Genomic DNA, 3,990 nt, shown 5'->3' with positions numbered 1-3,990 from the left:
CCAACACCCGCAAACCCATAACAATCAACTATTGGTCAGAAAGTGTGATCTATTGTCTCCTTCATTTTCAATTATTTGTGGGCTGTGTCGTTATAGTTATGCTTGATCTGCGGAAATGCACTGACCTTAGCTTCTGCGCTTTCCAGCTTTCCGTCATCGACAAGTTTCTCAAGTTCATCGATAACTTCAGCGTGCCCGGCGCTTACAACGAACTAATTGCCGGAAAACTGCAGTTTTCTATACTAGGCATTGGTGCTAGGTTATTCGCAACTTTCACAGACGGTGCCGCCGCCGCGCGGTGAACGCTCGAAACGATAAACCGATGATCAAATCGCTGGCAGACGCGGCGTTCGTGCAGCAAGGGCTCGTCGCGTGGTGCAATTCCCGCGTTCTTCGTCCCATGTGTACGCCTGCATGCTTTGAAGTCTTGCCGACAGCAGTGCGCCAAAATGGGCAAACTTAAATACAAAAGCAATAGGATGTGCTCGGTGCCCCAGTGCACGAATCGCACTGTGAGGGGCGAGGTAAGCCTCCACGCGTTTCCTTCGGACGTGCGCATGAAGAAAACGTGGGCAGCGAAGCTTCGGATTGGAAAAACCGTCATGCAAGCCATGACAGTCTGCAGCCAACATTTCGCGCCGGAAGATTTCTTCTGGGGCACCATAGGTAAGCATGCATTTTGCAACGTTTGCGGCCTTCCTAAACGGAGGCCGCACCTGAGTAACAATGTACGAACGTTAATAGCGTGTTTGCTGCAGCGTATCACTTGCATGCGTTTGAAGATTTGTTTAAATGCACTTTTTATTTTTGCTTCGTTTTTAAAATTTGCCAGCAAATATGAACACTAAGCAGGCGCTGTGTATGCAGAAGACAGACAGGTTGTTTCACTGAAATAGAATTGGATACGGACAACTGCGTTTTTAATTGGCTGCATTTCTGCTGAGCTTTAAATTATACATCGCGGTTTTTGTACTTGAGCATGTCTTAAAAAAAAAAGACATGCGAAACGGCCCAGACATTCTGCTCCTAGGGAGCGTTATCCTAGCATGCTTTTGCCTCTCGATATTCATGCCAACAAAAGTGTGCATGGTCTGCTAGCGTAATTAGAGTGCGCGCGTTTAGCCATTTCTTTATCTCTGATAACCAGACACATGGACTCCCTCCAAAAGGCGTCTCAAGAAGACTGCCATCCCTTCGAGACGCCTGCCCGTACGGACTCATGACCGCGAAAATGAAGGGGCAAAACAGGCATCGCATGAACGAGCACTACGAGCCTCTGGGAGAGCTGCTGCAAAAAGTGAGTGCTTCTACAAGGAGATGCCCCCTGCATTGTGTGCCAACCTGTGCCTGAAATGTATACCTTTTGCTTCAATCTAAAATGCCTCATTCTTTACTTACCAGGTGCGTTTGTTTAGCTAGATAAAAAGCGGTGAGTTCCCTTTTGTTACAAGTTGTTACTCAACTGAATGAATTTGCAGGCCTTGGCACCAAACCACCGAGTGGAAGTGGCTCTTGCTGCATGCCAATGCCATCAGTGGCAACATCCCAGGATTGCACAGACACCAGTGCAGCATGTGTAAGTATAAGTTGTCTTGTTACTGACTGTTAGTGAAGGTGATAGCTAACTGGTTGATGAACTGTGTGAGCAGCTTAACAAATCAAGCTGCAAACAACCTGCATAAGCGAGACATAGATGTAGGTTAGAATTAGATTAGGCAGACTTTCATGTACTGGCAGATGTTTGTGCCATATTAAGTTACTTGCATATGGTGTGGACTATTATTACTGTAGTGTAAACTTTCAGGGAAATTTGGTTCTGTGCAGCATGCATGAAACAAGCATTTACGATTATCTTCCCTTTTCATGCAGGATGCATCAGAGGCTACAAACAGTGTTCAAGCAGGAACAGCGGATCTCTTAGCTGTGCAGCATACAGCTGAGAGTCTCGTCTGCCTGGATGTAAGACGTACTGAACTTGCAGGGCTGGAAAATGTGGCTGTTCAAGCACTGCTGCAGCTCAACCAAAACTCTACTGGGCTACGTTCCACAGGTGTCCAAGTAGACACCAGTTCTGTTCCAATGAAAAAAGGTTTTTTTGATCTCTTTTTGATAGACAGTGCTGTAAGGGCGTTTACAGGTGTAGAAAGCTTTCACCTTCTACTCACCATATCTGAACAAGTTGCTAAAGAAGACACTATGCAAACTGAGAAAAGTGTGCTGGAGAGAGTTATACTCGTTCTGGTGCGGCTGAAGACTTTCCTGTCTTTTAAATGCCTTGCAGTTTTGTTAGGTACTTCGGAGCACTGTGCATAGGTGTTTCTACGGGACGTTGCGCACCATGGCTGCTGTGCTTGAGGCGGCCATTCCATGGCCAAGCAAGGAAGAAATTAGTGAGAATGAGCCGCATTGTTTTGCTGCTTATAAAGATGTAAGAATAGTGCTAGACTGCACAGAGGTAGAAATAGAAAAATCACTTTGTGCCTCGTGCCGAATCCTTACATACTCTCATTACAAAGGCAAAAACACATTGAAAGTAATGATAGGTGTGTCTCCAGGTGGCCGAATCTCCTTTGTAGGCGACGCTTTTGGGGGACGTGCCTCTGATAAAGCCTGTGTCGAAGACTCCGATATTCTTGGAAAACTAGAGCCATTTAAAGATGACATAATGGTAGATAAAGGATTCAATATTGAGGACAAATGTTCTGCATTGGGCATTGGCGTCATTCAGCCACCTTTTCTCCGTAACCAGGCTCAGTTTTCTGCAGAAGATGCTGCCAAGACAGTGCAGATAGCAAGGGCGAGAGTTCATGTTGAGCGTGCCATACAGAGCTCAAAGCTTTTTAGAGTATTGAAAGGTCCCATGCCTTGGGAGATGCTGGCTGTTGCTGATGAAGCAATTATTGTAATTACTGGTATTGTTAATATGTCTGCACCAATACTGGCAGAAAAGAGATTCCAGACTGCGTAATCCTTGATTTTTTAGAGACATCACTGTGAATCTTAACTTCAAATCACTACAAAGTGTTGGTATCCTAATACATACACATTTGCTACACGTGTGTAAGTCCATTTTTACATGAAGCTTATACAGTCCGTTCAGTCGAAAAGCCACCGCCATAGCCAGAATAGAAAAAAAAACGGAGAAAATGTGCACGTGATTTTGTATCAAAATTGTACTGCAGCTGTTCTTTGTGCAGCGTTGGTGTCATATCAATCTGTTTCCCATTTAGCATCCATATTCCAGTCAAGTTGGAGGGCAATTTGCGACCGATATTCGAACTGACGACATATGTCCCTCTCGGTGAAGGTGTCCACTGAGAAGTTAGATACTGTATTATTTAATGTACTTCTTTTACTGCATATGTCGCACTTCAGCTTTATGTCAGTGGACCAAGTTGGAACCCTTCGTATTTGCTTTTTAAACATAGCACACAAATGCATGTTGGTAGACAACTATGCGCAATTAAACATGTATTCTATACATCCCAGAGTGCAGAATTTGGTGCACAGCTGTTTGAACGGTATCTAACAGTATGCCTACACATAAGGCCAATAAAGTTGTAGCCAAATATGACTTGTCACTTTTTTTTTTTAATATAGCTGATATTTATCAACGTTTACTTCTTGGATTATTTTTTTTTTGCCTCGATTGAACAAAGCACACATTAAATCAGCAGACATCTTTGTCATGCGCAAAAAACCTTTGGGCTGCGTTGCACCTTTCATGCCTGGCTGGCTTGAGTTTGGTTTCGTGGGGCTGAACAGGAGTCACTATAGTTGAGAACAGTACTATTACCCGCTTAAACAGCGTGGGAAGCAGTCAACCCAATACAGTCTGTAGGCTTAGCAGTACACCCAACATACTTGCTAGCAACATACTAGCATTTCTTGAATCTAACCCAGCATTGTAGTGTGTTTGAACTTGCTGCTTGTAATGTGTGGTATATTCCTATTGCTAACTACGTTTTACTGCACTGTAGCTCCATGCCC

At 44.3% G+C, this 3,990-nt stretch overlaps 1 pseudogene across 1 annotated transcript; it reads left to right on the top strand.

The window, feature by feature from the left end:
• Positions 1-310: 310 nt before the first annotated feature.
• On the top strand, positions 311-3,779 carry LOC146180783 (uncharacterized; annotated as a pseudogene). Its single transcript, XR_014700036.1, has 4 exons — positions 311-666; positions 1,148-1,354; positions 1,479-1,576; positions 1,870-3,779. The product of XR_014700036.1 is annotated as an uncharacterized LOC146180783 (transcript).
• The last annotated feature ends 211 nt before the right edge of the window (positions 3,780-3,990 follow it).

The sequence above is a fragment of the Amblyomma maculatum genome, chromosome 8, assembly GCF_055883805.1.
Source record: "Amblyomma maculatum isolate TAMU_Amacu chromosome 8, ASM5588380v1, whole genome shotgun sequence".
NCBI lineage: Eukaryota > Metazoa > Arthropoda > Arachnida > Ixodida > Ixodidae > Amblyomma > Amblyomma maculatum.
Note: the sequence above shows the minus strand (reverse complement) of the source record. Positions and strands in the feature narration are given on the sequence as shown.